Here is a 20,797-nt window from a genome sequence, read left to right as displayed (position 1 = left end):
CTCACCTCCCAGCCTATATATGTGTGTTTGAACAGTTGTTTAAAGGGCAAGACCATCTGGCATTAGATCCTGTCAATTAGAGAGGAAAGGATTTCCACTCATTTCCCTCAACTTTGTGGGCTTCTGTCCTTCTTGCTGTATGTTATACCACTTCTCATCTGAAGATTAGATGTGTTAGAAGAGTATTAGCGATCACAAATGTTGTTCTACTCAAACTGTATGTTAACTGGAGCTGTTCTTCTGATATTTGACTTAGCAATTTTCAGCTCTGTTCTGCTGACTCTGTTCTCTGACCTGAGAACAGATCTGTATTATGGCTGCTGAGAGTATTAAGGCTTCTCAGTAACACAGGTAGGCTCTGGCTAACCAAAACATTTTGTTCATATTTGTGGACTTGAGAGTGTCTATAAAAAAAAGAATTATCATTTTTATAGAATCATTTGTGCCGTTTCAAACTGTCAGTTTGTCTCAAACAAGTTAGAGTCTTATTTTGGTACTTTATCCTTTTAAAACAAGTATCTTGCAATTTTTCTTTTTTCTTCTGAAAAACACTATTTTTGTATCATTGATGTTTCATGTCAGAAATTTGCATCCTGCATTTGAATGATATACTTTGGCATCTCTGCTAGCTGTCTGAGTTTTTAGATAACTGTTAGTGCTCTACATGCCCTCTATTATGCAAAACTGAAAATTAAATATTCCTGTGAAACACTCTATGAAAAGCCCTAATCATAACAAAGATCCTCCAGAAAAGCTATATATTCCTTTCAAACTTTTCACTGGATGCTGAAGCAAAGGCAAAATCTCAAACATCTATATTTCAGATGTTAAAAACAATTGCATTTCTGCAAGTTCAGGCAAGCTTGTGATACTACTGAGATTTTTCCCCACACCTCCTTGTCTTACTAGGTTGATTGAATGGGCTTGCACTGCAGTGGCCATCCTGCTGCATTAAAGTGGGTATCTTCTGAGTTTATTAGATATATGGTTACATATGCCACAAGAAGGAAAGAAAGAAGGTGAATGCCTGATTAGTTCTTTGGTCATGTAGAAATAGATTTCTTGTGCAGAATTAGGGTTTTAATGTTACTCAAAACACATACTGCCTTTTTAAATCACTCTGAGCCCAGATTTGCATCCGGCAGGGTGTCTTTTGCAGTATGCCAAACAAACTCACTGCCTGTTAATTTTGAAGGGAGCTAAAAGCACTTATTACCATGCAGTATCAGGTCCTTTATGTTTAGAAATAATAATAAAAAAATGTGTCTTACCTTTAGGGGATGCCTTAAAAAATGAAAGGGATAAACTCACCATGAAGCTACTTTTATGCTCCTAATGACTGTGTAAAAAAATTCCACAGGGATAAAAGGAAAATGAAGTAAATACAGCAGTGCCCCACTACATTTCAAAGGAAATATCAAATCATCCATAAAATTCTGTGAAAACAATATCCACCTAATCCACAAGTGAAAGAGCTGAGATTATCTGTTAAAAAAAATAATTAATAGACCTGTGCTTATTTGGATGATAAGCATGAAAGATTTTCTCCAATAATTAAGGGTTGGGGTTTTGCTGTTCTCTTGGAACTAAACCTTTTAAATAACTTCCCAGTTTCCAGACTACTGAATCTTTGAAAAGTTAATTTTTTGTTATCTCCAAATACAGTAAGCTTAGCACAACAATGGCAGTTCAAAGTCTCCCAGGTAAAGAGCCTTCAAAGAGTAATTCGCAATACAAATTCATAAAAGTCAACAGTTTAGACTACTCAATTGCTTTTAAGATTTTCATCAAATGCATCTCAGCAGTTGAAACTTGCCACTGATGCCTCCCAACTGAGTTAAAGTCAGAAAACACTGACAATGTTACCTTTCTTTTTCTGTGGATTTTAGACAGTGAGAGATAGCAACTGAACTTTGCCACAATTTACGTTGTATCTTATCTTTACAGATCTGACTGAAAATAAATGCACATTACATTTCATGCTATTATCGAAGTTTTAAAATAGTAATTAAAACAAGTGAATTGCTGAAATCAGAGTATACAAATGTCTGCTTCGTGTAATTAAAATTCTTTTAAATATAGGTAGGTGCTCCCAAGATTCTTTCTGATGTAATAGAGATATCTATTCTAAGATCAAGTTTATTTTAGAAGACATTTAGCACTTTGGGGAACATTCTAGGCTTTTGAAGAAAGATGAACAATCTCTTCATCAGTGTGAAATTAGTATGATTTTTCCATAAAATGTAGCAGAATTTTTCCTTTAAATGGTACAGAATTGCAGCCCAGTTTTACTGCTTCAGTGTGCATTATTCTGGCAGAATCATAAATTAACTGTATTACCAGAGAAGTGAAGTTTACTACTATGTCTGGACTTCCTTCTCTGTCTATTGGACAAGACTCAAAACAGAGGTTAGTGAGACAACTTTAGGAGAATTTTTTTTCTTAATTTGAAAAGTTACAAATATTATTATTTAATAATGTTCCTTTTTTCTCATCCTCATGGCAGTGATGTGGTTGCTGTGTTAAGAATTTTGTGCTGTGTTGAAAAGCTGTATCCAAATACGTTTATATGTATGTCTGTATCTGTTTGGAAGCATGTATACATATGTCTGGAGAAATTTGTAGCTTTGTCTGAAATAAAAGCTTCTGCATTAATTAAAGTCCTTCTTTATTATTGTTTCAACATTTTCTGGTACTATGCTTTCAAACATATCCAAATAACTCAATAATTTGTACAACAGTATGATCTGCTGCTGTGAGATGCTTAGACTTGCTAAGTAACTTGTATGTCTTGCCTTGGAATATCAATATAATTATATGTATTAATTATAATAGCAGCAGGGTGGTCATGGAATAAAAATAAGATAGCTTTATTTTCATTTCTGTTTACAAAAGAGTAAAAATATCAGTCTTTATCTAAACCTTTGAAGCCCTTGGTTATAGAAGACTACAGTATGAGAAGAGGTTTTCTCATGAGCTCTTGCTCTTTCTCTTTCCGTCAGAAAAAGAAGTCACCACAAAACTTTAAATTACCGCTTTAAAAAAAAATTCGCTCCTTCTGGGCGAGTCAGATATCTAATGGTATAATTAACAGTCAGTCATGAGGTTCAACTTGGGTTCAGGTCCTTTTCTGTTTAGTCTTTAGGAGAGAATGAATTTTCTGTGTGACTCCATAATCCACAGCAAAAATGATGCAATGATGCAGAGGAGATCATTTACATGGAGCTTTCTTCCACTTGTAGAAATGGCAATGAAGGTTTCTTTTCAGGTGTGATTCTTCCTAGCATGTTTCTAAATGATTAGTGTTCCAGGGGTGCCTTGGTGAATTGACTGGAAAAAGCTGATTTCCCCATTGGGTGAAATATAGAGTATAATTACTATTTTGTTGTTATTGTTGGTTTCTTTGGTTGGTTGTGGGTTTTTTGTGGGGTGGTAGTGTGTTGACAAAAAGAGTTCTTATTATTATGCTTTGCTGGCCACCCTGGAATCCGGTTTCCTGCTGAACTGAACCTTTCTCATGCTGGCTCACTGCAATTCCTTTGTCAAGTGAAATCTGTAGCTGCTGCTTCATCTCTAACAATATCCCAGCCATATCATGATGACTTTCATTGCTCAATCATTTCATCATGGGATTTTTACTAGAAAAAACATAGCTCCTTGCAGTTATGTAATTCAACCAGTCTGCCAGTTAAATATCTTTAATATTAGAACCTGAATAATTTACCAACCAAAAGTCCAACCCTGCAAACACACTGGAATGAGTCTTTGCTGTGTGTATAGTTGGACCTGTAAAACTCATAAGAATATTTGCATTAGTGTGGACAAAGCAAGATACAGAGCTGGTCAAGTAGTCATTAAAAGATAGAAATCATAATGAAATCACTTGAGGTTTGTGTGAGAGAAAGAAAGATTTAGAAAGTAAATAAACATAAGATTTCAATTAGGGTTTCAGCTGCCAGGAGTGAAAAGAACAATGTGCTAGGATATACAAGGGATTTGCTCTCAGGGATTCCTGCTGAACTTATATACACTATAGTAATGAAAAGCTGTATATCAGAACATGAAATGACTCCCTGTCAGTCAAAATATTACCTTTAGCTATCACTGCAAATAAAAGAGGAATTTGGTCTTCATATATGTTGTATTAAAATTCTTATCAGAAAGTATCTATATGAAGTCAAAACCAATATTGTTTTAGGATTTTTCTTCTGGTTTTTTTTTTTTTTGGGGGGGGGATGGATGGATTTTTCCCCTCTCCCAACCCTATCCCTGTACTCACAGTATACACCCCACATGTCACAGAATGACAGAGTCACAGAGTCACAGAGTGGGTTAGGTTGGAAGGGACCACAGGGGGTCATCGGGTTCAACTTCCCTGCTCAAGCAGGGTCATCCTAGAGCACATTCTTGAATATATCTAGTGAGGGAGACTCCACAACCTCTCTGGTCAATCTGTTCCAGTCACAATCTCTTCCAGTCACTTAGACAATAGAGAAGTTCTTAATCCTGTTCAGGTGGAACTTCCTGTGCATCAGTTTCTGCCCATTGCCTCTTGTTCTAGTGGTTGGCACCACCAAGCAGAGCCTGGCTCCATCTTCTTGACACCCTCCCTTCAGATACTTACAGACATTGATGAAGTCTCCTCTCAGTCATTTCTTCTCAAGGCTGAAGAGGCACAGCCTTTCCCCATAAAAGAGATAGTCCAGACACCTAATCATCTTTGTTGCCCTCAGGAGGATGTGCTCTAGGAGCTCCATGTCTCTCTTGTACTGAGGAGCCCAGAACTGGACACAACATTCCAGATGTGGCCTCACCAGGGCTGAGTAAGGGGTGGGATCACTTCCCCCTACTCAGTTTGACTTGACCTGTGGCTTTATCAGTCTGGTAAAGAACCAGAGCTTTTAAAACTCTGAAACAAAAAGGTACATAACAGAAATTTTTCAGAATTACCTTATTATTTAGTGCTTGATGGGAAATTCTTGAAAAGCAGAAGTACTACTGGGCCCTCCTCTGAATCACTGGGCATGCAGATACTTCCTAGATATGCCCCTTTCTGAAGCTGGTGTCCAAAACTGACTCAGGAGTAAATGTACCACTGGAAAGTGTTGGAAAAACAAACCAATTGTGCTGTAAGTGGGGAAGGCAGCGAGGCACAATGAGATTCTCGGAATTCAGATAGAAACTGAGAAAAGTTTGGATTAAGCACATGAGAGGAAAAGAAAACCCCAAACCCAAACCCCTTCTTTATGCAATTTCACTGCAGCCCTCCTTGCTTTTGCTATCAATGGTAAAAACCTTCTCTTTCCTAAGGTTATTGCTTAGGACAAATCGATCTCTATTATTCCACACAATTACTTTTGAACATACCTGGTCTTTTTGACTCCGTTTCTGAGATTCATATCTCATAGACAATTGCTCCATTTATCCTGAGTACTTCTTCTCTCCCCATTTCCTCAAAGCCTTGTCTCATGCTAGTTCTGCCTCCACTCCAGCTATCTGCCTATTTCTCCAGAGCCCTGGCTGGGAAAGAAAGGGAGAAAAGAAGGCAATTTTGTCCTTTTTAGCCACAACTACAAAATAAGCTCCACCTACATAAAAAGATGCTTTTGGATATTTCAAATATTCAAATATGATGGCATATAAGTTATCTGTGCTGCTTAAAACAGAAAATAAAATGTCTAACATTCAGAATTCAGAATGCTGTTTTGCTATTCCATGGTCTTGAAACAATGTGTGGAGTCAGGCATTAATTATAAATTGAGATATCATTACAGTAAATGATGTGTACAAGGCTTAGTTTCCAGACTTGCATTAGAAAACCCCAGGTAAAACTTGTGTGCTTAACACACACTTTTTTATATTTTTAAATACATATATACGCATATATGTACATGTAAGTGTACAGCCCATTTATGTATATGCTATTTTTCTTGGAAATCTGTGTTTTCCAGCTACCATAACTTTGTTGCTATTCTAGACAGTGCCAATAAACAATGCATTTGGAGATACTCAGTGTTCTTGTCCTTGAGAGCCAAACATTTTGCACGTTCTACTCAAATGTGTCCTTCTAAGCCTGACAAGGTCATGCACATTGTACAGAGACCCAAAACAAAGAATGCAAGATTAACAGTAGACAGTTTTAAATAATAGGAGAGTAATTTCTTTACCCTGAATACCACTGTCACTTGCAATTAATTTTAACTCTGAGCTCAGAAGAGTATGTACCAGATACTTTGAAAATGAAAAGCTGAATTCAGCAGCAAGTAGGAGCTGCTATTTCTACTTTTATACTCTATATTGAATTACATTACGTTATATTGGATTCTGAGTTTTCTAAGTACTATATGTCACAGAAGCTAGATAGATTAGAAGGCTAGAGGGGTCCCTCTAGTAGATGTACTTTAACATTACTGTTCCTTATTACTTTGCTTTCATCATCACAAAAAACTTTGCATTTGTACCTATTATGTTAGTAACTGTAGAAAAGTTATTTTGTGTGGTTCTTCAGCATTCATTTTTTTAATACCTTCTTTCCCCGAGTCCTTTGATTGGAAGTGATTTTCCTTACTATGTACTACTAAAGTAAGGACTACAATTTTTTTCTAAATTCCTCCTTTTATACATCTATACCTCCCTCAACAGTTGTTCTCATTGAAGACTCTTCTCAATTGTCAATTTCTTGAAGGCCAAAAACTAATAAACCAGCCATTTGTATGTTTTCTGATGAACTGAAATCCTTAGGTGCATCTGTCTCTTCTATATTCACTTACATCCTTCAGAATATTCTCCATCTATTGCATTAAGGGCAGATGGAGACATTTTTCTCTTTTGCCACCTGGTAAGCAAAGGTTAGAGTTCAACTTGTCCCAAATCAGCTTATCATTCTACAGGGTAGTCAAAGCCCACTTACAAACACTCTAACGCAGTTTTACATTTTTGCCTCCCACCAGCATTCAAACCTGGGTAAATGTCTTTCTCTGTCAAAGCAGCAGTGGGAGGTGAAAATGAAAGTCCTTTTCTTCTTTCCCTGAGAAATTGGACTGTAAAAAGCTGTCAGTTTAAAAATGACATAGTGGCACAGCATTTCTATAAGGTGGCTCCTTTCATTTTTGACTCCTGCTGTCTCTCTGACAGTTGAAGTTGCAGCAGGAGGTAAAAACTAAAATGAGCACTGCTGGCATTTGCCCTCGAGCACAAAATTAATAATGGAAGAAACAGGGCAACATCCAAAACCGCCTCATATCAGATGTCAGCCAATGAGGTTTCACCACTTCCATAATAAGGTGACCAGAATGATGCCCATTATTCCAAATGTGATCTTATTCTCTATTACTTTCCTAGTGCTGGATCTATTTTCTCCATTTTAGATTTGATTCCCTGCTTTGTGGGTTATAGAATAATTTAAATTCTATTAAGCTGTATACTATGACTTTATAAGTTTTCCCTCTCTGCAGTGTAACTCTGGTCAAAATTTTATGGGTGTTGTCTTTTCTCGAGCTTTATACATCTCAACCTTTCTACATAAATGTTTTACTTCTAAATCACTGTTTAAAGTATCCTACTGTATCATATCCTTAAATATGAACAAAACTCACAACTTTTTATATGGATAGCTTTTAATGTAAACAGCCACAGGATAAAAAAACCGACATGGTTTTTAGTCCTGTAAACTCAAGAGCGGAAGGTTTTCTGCCAAAATGAAGAAAAAAATGAGTCACTATTAGGTGGCTGAGAGACGGAGGACCCAAAATTCTTCAAGCAGGACAGGGGTCTTTTTTCTTTCTTGAAAGACTCAGTGGTATGTCCAAGTCTTATCAAAATTAACATAGGTAGGCACAAAAAGTCTGCTAGAAACTGAGTACAAGTGTGGCTCTTTCTTTCCGAGATATTTCAACCGTTTTCTGATTTTAGCACCATTTTGGTGGTATTTAGTATCTTGCTTTTGACTATTCTGGACAGGTAGTATTTCAGGGTTCATGTACTGGAATATTGCATTCTTACACCACACCATATCATTCAATTCATCTGCCAAGCTTGGCTTGGAGGGTAACCAGTGTATGCAGCATGCCAAACCTTTCTTAACATAAATTTTTACACTCTTCTGTATTATGTGCATTTGCTGCTGCCTTCTCACTTCCACATTTGCTACTGCTTTTATTGGCATGCACTTTCGTTTTGCAGAGATGAAGGAGGAAAACTCTCAGCAAACCAGTGATGTGGGTAATTCTCAAGTGCTGACAAATACACAAAATAAGCACATTGTAAAATAAAGCATTTTATTTCTTCATGTGCTATTGCTTTCAGGCTTTACACCAGTCATCTAGCCCACAGCTTAAGACATCTTTTATCTATTATAGGAGAATAAGAGTGACTCAAATGCTTCAGCTGAACCCATTGATTTCATTGACTTCAACATGTGTTAATGACAAAGAGAAGTTGGACTGGATAAACACTTGTAGTTTGTTACAATTACTTTCTTCAACTTCTAAAAAATCTTTTATTGTATGTTTTAACCTCTTGTGCAATTTAACTTTCATTCTTGTCTTCTGATTTTTTCCTTGAGTCTTGTTTGCAGACTTTATTCTATAATCCTTCTTTAGCAAACTTAATTCTATAATCCTTCTTTAGGATTCTTTTTTGATTGTTAGTACTTCTTGCGCTTGCTTGCTCATCAGTTTAATATTCTCTAAAAGTTCATTCATTGTGGGAAGAGCCACACAGCATTTGGGCATACATTTATTTTGCATTCTCAATTCTCTCCACTGTAGCTCCCCACTCTATAGCTCTATCCCATGCACTTCTCCTCGTGTTTTCCATGTGCCTCCAAGATTTATTCTGATTGGTTATAGTCTATGTCCACCTATATATGTTCACAATCCTATTTTCAAATACAAATTTTTTGTGATTACTATTGTTCGGCTCCTCCTCCACCTTTGCTCTACATCCTTAAGCATGTCTCTGCTTTTCAAAATACAAGAATGTATTACTCCCTTCCCAATTTCCTCTTTCCTGGTTTGTGTGTGTTGTATTACTATTTTGATATTTTATCCCAGTTAGTTTTCCCTGATTTTGCCTTCTGCTTAATGTTGTTCACTTCATGAATTGGGTAGCTACTTGAAATCTTAATAGACTGTAGGGATTTCCCTTTTTAACAATCCATGTTTTTAAAATGTTATACATGTTTTAGCAACATGTATTTTATATTGCCCTATCTTGTTACTTGTCTATTAATATTTTTCTTCCTTTTTCAAAACTGAATTTTAGGCCATGATTTTTCATACAGATATAATCTTTTTCTCTGTTGTAGCATTGTTCACTTGAATTACTCATTTCAGATCTCAATTTGCACCCATCAGTGGGAAGAAAGTAGGACTACCATCTTAGATCAAATTATTCTAGTTTTGTTCATACAGTTTCCTTCATCTTGATGCTGAACTTGGGTAAAAAAAACCTGATTTGGTTCTCTATCATTATGTACAATTGCTCCTTGCTTTATTTTCTTTTGTGTAAACTGCTAAATAACCACACCATACTTCTGTCTTTTGTCAAATTTTGAATTAATCCACTACCTAAATATTCCCTTTTCATATGTACATCCATAGTTCCAATTTTTGAGATGTTCTTTTGCACATATCTTAAAGTGTTCATCCTCTGGACTTATTCCAATGTAGCAGTTTGCTTCTGTATAAGTAGGAGATGTTTCCAAAGTTTCTGCTGTCAGCTTTCATACAGTTTGTAGAAATATTTTATCAGCATGTAAAGGAAATAATTTCCCTGAATCCAGTGTAAAAGAAACAGGCTAGTTAGAAAAGATTTATTCTTTTCCCTTTTCCTCACCTCTTTTCCCTTTAATAGTACACTATTCATGTGTACAGGGATCTATTGTCTTCTTTACTATTTTAAATCATTTTAGTATTACTTTATATTCCATGATAGGCATGTGGAATGCAGTGAGGGGGATTATCCCAGTTAAGCTAAGATGGATGATAACACAGCTGAGTCTTTTTAGACCATGTATTGTCCGGGGTCTGCTGATAACAAATCTACTTTTTTTTTTCCTTGTTCTGCAGGGTTGGCTTCTAGAACAATTTTTTTATTTTTTTTTCTTTTTCACTATATGACACAGGGAAGAAAAATAATTTGGTGCAAAGGGAGCTGAGAGTTGATCTCCTCTCTGTGGTTCAAAGTTTGTGGTTTTCTGAACACTATCTGCACCTTTTCCCAACTGGTATGTTGCTGGTAGACACAACAGTTCCTTGTGGATAGGGGACTTGAGGGGATGGTGTTCCTCCCTTCTCACTCTAAAGGGCAGAGAATGCTGCTGTCCATCGGGAACCTGCCCATCTCCTCAAACTGCAGAGTTCCTTGACCTGTATAATCCTGTTTGGATGGATGAGCTGCTGGTGCCTTGTTCTCAAGAGCAAATAGACAGGACCTCAGTGAAAGATGAGACAAACCCCCCCAACAATAGAGAGAGATGTATAGTTCATAGGTCTTGTAAGTGCAGAACATCTGTGGAAGAAACTGACTCTCTTCCTCTTGAAAATATCTGTTTCCCTGACAACTCTGCAGAGGTACACACACAATGAAACCATCTGGTTGATTATTTCTCTGGAAAAGCAGCTCAAATTCAATGAGTTATGCTTCAGAGTCTGACAACCCAATACCCAGTTTACAGGATAGGAAACAGAACCGGTGCTCATCAACAGTGAAATATACTGATTTAATGTAATTGGATTTTAATGCTTGCCCCACATTACTTTTCCCTATTGTACCTTCTTTGCTTGCCAGTAACTCATGTACACACTTAAAAAATCCCTAATGTACAGTTACACCAGATCCCTCAACAGACCTGAAACACAAACAGCAGGGCACCAACTCCATTTATAGCATATGATCGATTAGCTGAAGATTTCCCCAAGTGATTAATAACACTGGAGTCTGAAGTGCCTGTCCAACAAGACTTTAAATAAAATGTCTCCCCTGAATATCTGGAAAACTGAAGTACCTAGAATAATTTCTGAAGGTATTTCTGAAAAATCCTGCCCGATTCTCATGTTAGGTATACAAAATACACTGTAAATTCCCACTCTGCTTTTAATGAGTAACTGTAACATAGAATAAACATCTGTTAGCTGAGAAGACGACTGATGGCAGCAGTTTCTCTGAAACAATCCTATTTAGAATAAAGGTTAAATGACCTGTAAAATCTAAATTTTAGTATAAATATATCTATGAATGTATTTTAAGTTATTATTGTATTCTAAAAAAAAATTAACATATAAGAAGAGTTCTGTGGGGAGAATAATGTACTATGGTTCATCATAAAAACTGATGCCCTGGCAGTTGTCCCTTACATGAATAGGCTGCCCTGCTTCTTGAACTGTCCTATTGAACTAATGAGCCTGGGTATATTAAAAGTTAAGTGTCACTCATAATTCTGAATATATCAAAATGCTGCTATTAAATGTTTCTATTGCCAGACTCTTTCAAAGTTACCATCACAAAGCTCCAAGTACATTGATAATGTTCCATTACCAATTCTCTGGTTTCAGATTATTATTATTCCTGGTTGATAATATGCTTTTCAGGGGTATACTGAGATTAACACCAGTTGAGCATAATTACTATGTGATAAATTTTCATAGGTATGTGAGCTTTAGTGGAGTACTGTATAGAACTAATTGTATTTTCAAATGCAGGCTTTCTTACGTATGTCATTTGACACTGCATAAATTTTCTTTAGTGGAAAATTCTGGGAAGATAACGTCTAAAATAAGTGTGGGGTTTTTTTACATAATAGGTTGTTTTTTACTTACGAAAGGATGAAAGGGGGAGATTAGTAGTTTAAAAAGAAGGACAAAGATACTTCTGAACTTCAAAAAAGTTGTACTATATTTGCACTTACAAATCAGTCACTTTGCAGATTCAGGGCATCGATGTATTCACACTGAAAGAAGTGTACCTTAAGAAGTGGCTATTACACTTCACCTTAAGAGATAAGCACTTTCTTGTTGGTAATTATAATACATGTATTCAGAAGGCAACTCCTGTCCTTTGTAGTGCTGCTAAAAGAATATTTCCAAATAAACCTCTCATTGAACCGAGCAGCTGTAGTAATCCTATTCTTGAGGACTTTGTAAGAATGCTTCTTTTTTCCTCTCTTGAATGGCACCTTTTCTCACCTTTGTTGCAAATGGAAGACAAAGTCTCATTTCTTTTTAGGTTATGTAATTTCCTCTCACAGACTTTCTCTTCTTTCTTTCCAGTCTTACTTTGAAGTTTGGAAGTTTGTTTGTTTGTTGGTTTTAATTTTTTTTTTTGCCTTCAGACTTTACAATGCTAAAGTCCATGGGGATAATTTAAGCACTCTGCCCCTACTTTCAATTTTAACACCTTGTTGCAAAACCCCACAGGTTTCTTAGGGAAGATGGAGCTCACAAGAAGTACTTACCTGGTGAAGTCACAAGTGTTAGCTGCGACAAAGCTCTGTCAGGGCATCTTTCATCTTGCTGCCTGAAGGCAGCATAGCCTGGTGCTGTGGACTCTCCCTGTGCTTGACAGACTGCTCACCTCCATCCAGGAGACCAAAGTATGCTTCAGGAAGGGGATGGCCACAGGAAGGAAAGTCACCACTGAAGGAGCTACATATGACAGATTCTCTAATATGTGTTAAAGCAGTATAATTTCAGCTGCTGGTCATTGTTACTGAGAAGAGAGGAGAGAAGGGAAAAAGTAAAAAAGCAAAAGTGTGCTACAAGAAGAGCATGATGAGGTGCTCCACAGTGAGAGCTGACTGTCTCTCCACCCCCTTTTCTCCTGAAATTGCTGAATCTAGAGTAAGGCCCAGGACTTGGGAGGGATTAATATCCTGTGATTTCTCATCCCCTGCCAGCAGCTGGAGAGACCTGCAGCTCTCTGAAGCTTCACATATCAGGACTCAGCTTCTGAGATGCATACTTTCAGATCCTGATATCTAGGATTTAAACTCTCAGTAAGCTTTTGAAGACACTCTGCTGTCAAAACCCCACAGAGCAGAACATAACCTGCAGCAGAGAGGCTGTATTCACTCAGCCAAGACATGGCAATAGCAGCTGTGATGGAGCAAGCCACTATGCACACAGCAGCTGCATTTGAAGTGGTGAGAACCAGGATGAAATGAGACACAAAAGCAACCACACTTTGGTTTTAGCTGATGCCTGAAGAAATTGGAAATTTCAGATTTGGTACTGAGCAAGCTGGAAAATCAATGACTTCCCAGAGCAATCATTCATCCATTCTTGTCAGGTTTTGTAAATTCATTTTGTGATTTCAAGAGGTCTTTTTCCCTTCTCACATAAAAAAAATGTGGTATAGACACTACAGTTCTGCAGAGCCTTGGTGTCTGAATAGATTGAGGTTGCTATGCCAGTCTGTCATGGGCTAACAAACTTAAAAAGTAAGTCACCATAAGCAATTCAGCTGGTGGTAGGTGGATTCTCTGCAGATTCTCTGAGGCAATATTGGAAAAGAGTCTACCTGTTGATATTGCTAAAAGCAGATCTGAAAGAAGTTATTTCAAGAACAATGCCCCAGTGATAAGTTTTTAGTTGGTGGTGTTAAATGTAGCATGTACCTTAGTTCAATGAGTTCTGTCATGATGTAGGAGTTGGTCAAATTCTGTGGCTTGTACAATAAAGGAGGCTGATGTGACTAAATGATAATCATAGTTCATTCTGACCTTAGAATTTATGCACTTAGGAAACTTCTTTTCCAGCCTGAGAGATACAGGTCTGTATTTTTAAAAAGAAACTGCAAGGCTATGTATGCCATTCTGAAAGCATCTTGTCATTTTTAATTTTCTCCCTGTTAAACAGGCTGATTATAATTCCATTATAATTTCTACTTTGTTACTATTAACATTAAGAGTCTGGTTTTGGTATATTAGATACATTTGTCTATTATGTTTTATATATAGCTGTATGCCTGTCAAACCCTGAGTGTAACAGACAAAGCTACACTCAGAGAAAAGAATAAAAGTAAAGAAAGTAAAGTAAAGAAAGAATTCTATCCTTTCTTTTGTTATTCCTGGTAACATTGATGGGTATTTTGGAGACTCAGAAACCTAAAATAGACATTCTTTACGGATTGTGCTGCCTAGTTTTTTGGCTTGATTCCCCAGAACCTCAGTTCAGTAGACTTTCTTCCATTGATTCTTTGCTCTTTGCATCAGCCCCATACTACATTTTATGACTGCCAGATAACTAAAGTTGGGGTACACTGTGATCCAAAAGAATAGATAGGTGTTCAAATGGGGCCAAACAAAGGAAGAAAAGTTTGCTTCAGAGGATAAGGGCAGTAAGACTGACTCCTTTTTGGGGATTAGTACCTAGCTGTTTATAAATTCGCTTGCATCAGGCAAGTACAGCACAAAATAAACTGCACAGAAGAGCAGCTATTATGTACAGTAGCCACTTCACTGATTGCAATCAATGTCACAAATTAGAGTGATTTCCTGGCTTGAGATATGTCAGAACTAAACTTTGTGTCATGAGTCATGCTGTCTGGACATCCAGCTTTGAGGCACTGTCTCACCCTCTGGGAATTTTCACTTTTTGTCTTTCATGTTATTGCAAATGGATCTGTGCTCACTTTTAGTAAGTATGGACTGCTCATAGATGCATTCAAATGCACTCAATATTAAAAAGAAGCTCCCATCAGGGCTTCTATTACTAATATTGAAATATATCTATCTTTTATTTTTCACCATCAGAGTTTCTGTTTAGAAATGGCAGATTTTTGTCAATATTTTCTAGGATTTTGATCTGAAATATTAATACCTCCTTGTGCTTTTCTCTTGTTGCCTTATTCCTTTTTCAAATGCCTGATGATGGCTTTTTCATTCCAGTAAAATGTCATCTTAATATTCATGCTGTACTCTGAACACCCATTCTGCTGCATCCATGTGATTAAATCCGGTTGTAAAAGCAATGTTTTTCACACTGTTTCGTGTATAGTTTTTATATTTTTCCAGGTGAAACTTCAGCATATGCTCAAGGACAAACACATTTCTCTCTGCAACAAAGAAGTGCAGTGGAATTAGAAACAGTTAGTCTATACAGAGAGATTAGTGGGGAGCTGTTTCCTTGTACCTTGCAGCAATGCACTGTTTCAGTGGATTAAGAGCATCCACAGCCGTAGCAGTAATTAAGAGCACCTGGTACACAGTGATTTCATGCTTCAGCCGACCTGTTACTCAGTGTTTTGTGGAAGACACTCCTGACATTGCTTACTGGGGAACAAACAATTAAATGAACAGCAACTAAACCTTTGCATCAACAGGCAACAAAGGGAAATTAAGCACAATTATTGCTATGAATGAAAGGGTCAACACTTTAGTGCTGGATTAACTGTTACTGGAGTAAGTGAAGATTGGAGAGATACATAAGTTATGTAATTATTTTCCTAATAATTTATGAATTGTTAGGTGTGGGTTTGTCTGCACTGCAGTTGAGTTGAATGCTTACTTGCCTTAGCTTTTCTCCAGAGTCACTTCTTCCACTTTTAAGGATGTTTAGAGTAATGTATAAGAATATTTTCTTGGCATCTTCTACCATCCTTTTTGTTAGATTATTTTATCAAGAACTGTAATCAAATATAATGAGAAGATACAATCATGATGTGGCTCCTATGAAGTGGAGTTAACCAGTCATCAACAAAATTTCTAGCTTGAATGCTGTGTTAGGAAATCAGAGGCCAAACAGGGAAAAATATTTCACTATGGGAGCAGTAGCCAAGTAGAAGAAAATGTTTAAACTAGGAAAAGATGTGCCCCAATTCAAAAGGAAATCACAGTTTTATACAAAAAGATGGGAAAGTGTGGTGAAAAGGAAAAACATTTCTAATTTACTTTCTGATGACAGATGAAAGCAATGTTATATGATATAAGACCATAAAGATAGCATGACTTTATACCCCCAATGGAGTTCATAGACAGTTCTGTGCTTTAAAATATGCAGCTTGGGTCTGCCCATCTAATTTCTGACTGCAGTGGGATAGCTTTGATTTCTTTTGTATTACCATTTTAGTTTGCTTTCCCTTTTTGTTTCAGTCACTTGTATTTAAATTATTGCTGAAAGATATTCTGGCATAAAATCTCCAATTATTTAGTTGGGGCAGGCATAATAATTTCTATAAAAAGTCTCAGGAATCGAAGTCCCACTTTGATTTTGATCTTTGCTTCATTCTTTCTGCTTAATATTTGTGTGTGTGTGTATATATATAAATATATATATGATTATTCCTTGATCCATTTAGTGAATAAAGTGAGCATTCTCTTGTATCAGAGGAACATTTTTGACTTTTAGAAATGTGAAATTAGAAGAATCTAGGTAAATATAGCATGTAAATATAATGAATAATACTGCAAAGAGTTAGTGAATATCTTCATGACTTTTGTACCTCTATCAAGAAAATTCCAAACTGAGGTCATGGCTGAAACATTCACAAACACAGAATATGTAGTGCTCAGAGGTTTTTAAATACCTGCTTTAGATCTCTGCCATGTGTTTGGTTTATACACATGATGGGATTTATTTAAAGGGACACAATCAACTTGAAAATAACAGTGCTATCTAAAAAATTCTTACTGAATGTAATTATAGCTAACAACTAAGGTTATTATAAATGAAAAAAGTTAATGAAATAAATATCCACTTTTTTGATTGGTTTACTTTTTGTGCTTGACAATTCTGTGCAATGATTCCAATACCTACCTTTTATGCAGTACTTTTCATCAGGAGGCCACAGCAGTTTTACTAAAATGTAGTCCATATCGCTCTATGGATAGATAGTTTCACTGTTTCCTCCAACCTCATTCAATTTCTTCCTGTCTGAAAGTCTTTTATAAACATCAGCTCAGAATCAATAAAAGATCCAAAGCATTTTGTGAAATGACAGATCTACTATTTCAAAAAAGATCACTATCAGCTGGGTTTAATTAGCCACATTATAAAGAAATGGTTTAAAATATCTTTGAGATTGTAAAATTGGAACAAGAAGTTGATCATTTAGTATCTTAATAATTTAAAATCTGTCTCAGATTTTGGATGTTCTAAAGTTATTTTCTGAATTCCATTAAACTCGTTTAGCCTTATATTAGGTATTCAAGAAGAGAACATCACAAAGTATTACCAAAATTATCATATGCTTATTAGAAATTAATAGTCTGGGCATCCTTTATGCTTGTAAAGATGACACCTAGAAACAAATTCTTTTCTTTCCTTATTTCATGAAAACCAATGTTTTCTCTCTTCTTTTACACCATACTTCCTAATTTAGAATCTTACGTTCTTGATTGTTGGCTGTTATTGAGTTCATAACCCTGTATTTCTAACTGCAGTGAGAAAATGTCTTGACTCTGGAATGTGAAGTCTGTGAAGAATGTTGCCTTTGTGGAAGAATGTACATTAGATGCCTCCGAGCTGCTCAAGTGGTGAAATAAATATGTGGAACAATGTTTGGTACCTTTTGCTTTTCAAAAGACCTTAGATCTCATAACTATACCCTCTTAAAAGCTTTTGCCATACACTCAGCAGCATGTTCTGCTTTTTTGTTAGATTCATCTTTTGGCCTACTTTTCAAACTATGTTTTAACTGGAACTCAAACTCTTTTCCCTTTCCTACTATTTGCTGAGGCTAGCAATCTCATGCTGAGTAAATAATCTATAGTCCATGATCTACTATCCTATCAGCCTTGTTATCCTGGCTCCAAACCCCAAAATGTTGGATATCTAGCTGGTAAGTATTCCCAGGAAGGCTTCCTAATGACCTTCCCCACTGGTTACTATCATCATTGCTTATACACGGATAGAACTACCTTGTAATACACTGACTATATTTGGAAAAATTAATTGGGAGTTCTTATGGTGTTTTTGTTAGGAAAAGTGACATTTTAGAAGTTAAGAAAAATATCCCAATTCATGTCTTTCATTAGGTATAACAAAACATTGCTAGAGAAAATATATTCCTAGATCTAATGGTACTTCATTGTCTTGCGGTAAAAGCAGATTGGGATCCAAGTCAATCAGCAGATGAGATTATTGCAGTAATTTGGCTGCCCTGCCATTTTAAAAGTGGTTTTGACTGCATTTATAAAACATTTAATATATACTTAAATGTAGTTAAAACATACGGTTACTTATTAAATTATAGAACGTAATAAAAAAAGGTTTATGTGTACATTAAAAATCAAGATGATGGAAATGAATCTACAATTGATAAAATTTTATTTCATCTCAGCTGGGAAACCTACATATAAATTTTACACCTTAGCAATCTTATTGTAAAACATTGTGAACTCTTAAAGGAAAGAGCCTTTATCTGCACTATCTAGAAGAGTTTATGATTTGGCCACTGAGGGTTTAACAAAATGTCTTTCTTCAAGTACATGCATGGGCAGTACAATTCTTTTAGTATATTTTCTTGTCTCTGGCTAAATGCAAAATCAGCAAGACCCTTAATATGAAGGAGGACATGTAGAAAACCAAATTGTTTTGCATTGCTGACTCTCCACGCATGCAAGCGCAGACAACGTCTTTCCATCCGTATGTCTTTGAAAGTGACCCTTCCAAAATGAGTGCACACTTATGTCTAGGTCAGTCATAGGGCTGGAACTTAAGTGTGACCTTAATGATGCAAAGGATTCAAGTGTGGTTTCTGGCTTTTATGAAGAGTTCATATTTTTACTCCTCTGAAAATAAATATTTCAGCTCTTTCTGTTGTCATCTATCAGGTTGCCCTTTCATGGGAGCCAGGAGGATAGAAAACACTAGACAAGGTCTTTTATACCCAAATTGTCTAACTAATTACACTGCCAACTATGCAACTATGGCAACTAATAGATTGATTTTACCTGAGAGTTATGAATTCCATGTTTAAATCTGGAAACTGGGATAGATGAAAAACCTAAGGAAAGATAAACATCTCAGTATAATTTGCTGAAAGGAATCCCCAAAAGGGCTACCCTGGTACACTGGTAGGAGTTTCCTGAGTGCCAGAACTAAGGTTGAAGTGGCACACTGCGGTGCCATCTGGCATGCTTCGCTTGCAGTGTGGATGCAGAGTCCTACAGCAATGAGCTTTTCACCTGTGTGTGATGGATGCTTCGGACCATGAAATGCTGCAATCTAGTAGTGACAAAAGGGCAACGTGCGTGTATGGCTGTAGAATAGCCACATCTCTGTGAATTAGATGGCTGCCCTTCCCTCTTTGCACTGCCTTGTTCCATAATTTGAGAACTGCTTTTCTCATGGGGGAGAATGGCAAAAAATCCTGACCACACCAACATCTATCTGTCTTTGACTCTTTCAGACATGTATCCTTTATGGAAGCACAAGAAAGGAACAAGAACTGAGCCACTAGTAAAGCTGGAGGGACTTTCTTTGTTCAAGATTGTTATGGTAAGGACTCATTAATCCTCATATACAGGAAAGCTGATCAGGATATGACCATAACCTTGACCTTACCTGTGAGAGGTGCAGTGCAGAGGACAATGCATGAGTCTCAGCAATCAGCTCAGTCAGAGTAGACCTATAAAATAAATGTTATAATCAATAGGGAAACATGTCCTTGTGAAATTCTCTTTTTGTAATGCTGGACTGAAATGAGCTGCAATTATTTTGGCAGGATGTTCAGAGAAATCCTTTCAAAGAAATCATTTGCTGAATGTGATGAGATTTTTTTAAGAGAGCTCTTCAGATTTTTTTTTTTTTTTTTACATTCCTGAAAAGACACACTGAAGCAAATGAATAATTGGTAGAACATGGAATATGTAACATGCTGTGTGAGAACTGTATTCTTTCAAATCATCACTTGTCAGAAATTAATTCCTATGCTACGGGCCTTACAATTGAGAACGTAATGACTTAAATATAACCAGGTTAACTTGGGTTCTCTGCGTTGTGTATCTGAGGAGAAATGGCACATTTTAAGTTATTCAATTGCTCAGACGAGCTTTCATTTGCTCTGATTTAAGTGTTCTTAAGAAGCTGTCGTGTACTGAGGTTGTAAATATGATTTGAGGTACTGTATGTTTTCAGGGCTAGTCTCCAAGGTTATCACCTCTTAGACTCTTGTCTTTAAGAGTTCAAGGAACTCAGAATGATAATTTAAAGAAAACTGTTAACCTCTTCTGGAAACACAACATATGAAATACGTAAAAATAGCTACATACCATTAAAATAATCACCTAATTATAATAATGTGTAGTGGAATGTTTTCACACAGTTTGTTCTTAATAGAAATTATGCTAGATCACAGACTCCTAACAGCTACTGCAAAACTTATTCTTTTAAACTGAGAAAACTGATTTCCAAACTAAGTTCTCTGATAAAGAGTTGGTGTTGCAGATGAGAACAAAACTCAAGAGTGTGAAGGCTCTATTGCCTTGCAGCTGCCAAACAAAAAAGGCAGATGAAATACTACAGGTCAGGCTAGTATCAATTCACAGTCTCTTTACAGGGGATTTTGCTGCTTCACTAGGTTAGAGGCATCAGAAAATCTGCTTTTCTCTTTCTCTGAGTCTTCATTCTTTGTTTTTGCTTCATGAAGGCTTATTTAGAGCGCTGAATACAAAGCCCAGATAAGGAAATTTTTTTTGTTCTTTTTTTCTAGGATTGTTTCTGTCTGACAGAATATTGGTTCCAGTTAATGATTTCTGATTCTCAAAAGAGGGGGTATGGCTTTACTACTATCTTTATATGTCTGAAGTGGACAGCATCAGCAGGTAACAAACTTGGACAAACATATATTTGGAAAA

General features: G+C 36.4%; 1 long non-coding RNA gene across 2 annotated transcripts in view; it reads right to left on the bottom strand.

The window, feature by feature from the left end:
• Window positions 1–20,797, bottom strand: part of LOC125326564 — a 104,858-nt gene that overhangs the window by 6,247 nt on the left and 77,814 nt on the right. Inside the window, exons 2-4 of one of the 2 annotated variants that reach the window (XR_007203898.1) lie at window positions 19,506–19,569; window positions 18,893–18,945; window positions 16,735–16,879 (exon numbers count right to left, since the gene is read on the bottom strand). This is a non-coding gene — a long non-coding RNA (uncharacterized LOC125326564). Of the gene's footprint in view, window positions 1–16,734; window positions 16,880–18,892; window positions 18,946–19,505; window positions 19,570–20,797 lie in introns of those variants that run through there. The other variant, XR_007203899.1, reaches the window with a different exon arrangement.

This window comes from Corvus hawaiiensis, chromosome 5, assembly GCF_020740725.1.
Source record: "Corvus hawaiiensis isolate bCorHaw1 chromosome 5, bCorHaw1.pri.cur, whole genome shotgun sequence".
Lineage (NCBI taxonomy): Eukaryota > Metazoa > Chordata > Aves > Passeriformes > Corvidae > Corvus > Corvus hawaiiensis.
Note: the sequence above shows the minus strand (reverse complement) of the source record. Positions and strands in the feature narration are given on the sequence as shown.